Source organism: Antrostomus carolinensis, unplaced genomic scaffold (assembly GCF_000700745.2).
Source record: "Antrostomus carolinensis isolate BGI_N321 unplaced genomic scaffold, ASM70074v2 scaffold40890, whole genome shotgun sequence".
Lineage (NCBI taxonomy): Eukaryota > Metazoa > Chordata > Aves > Caprimulgiformes > Caprimulgidae > Antrostomus > Antrostomus carolinensis.
In genome coordinates, this window is record NW_010287138.1 from 15,440 (window position 1) to 15,734 (window position 295).

At 61.4% G+C, this 295-nt stretch overlaps 1 protein-coding gene across 1 annotated transcript in view; it reads right to left on the reverse strand.

The window, feature by feature from the left end:
- CIMAP2 (ciliary microtubule associated protein 2) overlaps positions 1-295 on the reverse strand; it is a gene marked incomplete at its 5' end in the record, with an annotated part of 4,423 nt that overhangs the window by 3,333 nt on the left and 795 nt on the right. The window lies entirely within an intron of this gene.

Here is a 295-nt window from a genome sequence, read left to right on the forward strand (position 1 = left end):
TCTTGGGCCACCCCATCCGTCCTGTGCCATGAGAGCTCAGCCCTGCTGCTGCTCATGGCCACCAGCCTGCTCTCCTGCACAGCACCAGTCAAAGAGCAAAATCCAAGCGGGACAGATTCTGGCCCAAGGCAGCTCTCTGCCCTTACAGCAATGTGTTGGCAATGCCACAGCTCGCTGAGAAACCCCGTCTGGGTGTGGGACCCTGGGCAACATACCTCCAAGGTGTGATGGCCACCACCAGCAGACTTGGATCTGTCCCTTGAGAAGGGCTGGCAGAGGCCAGGGCCCCCCGGCC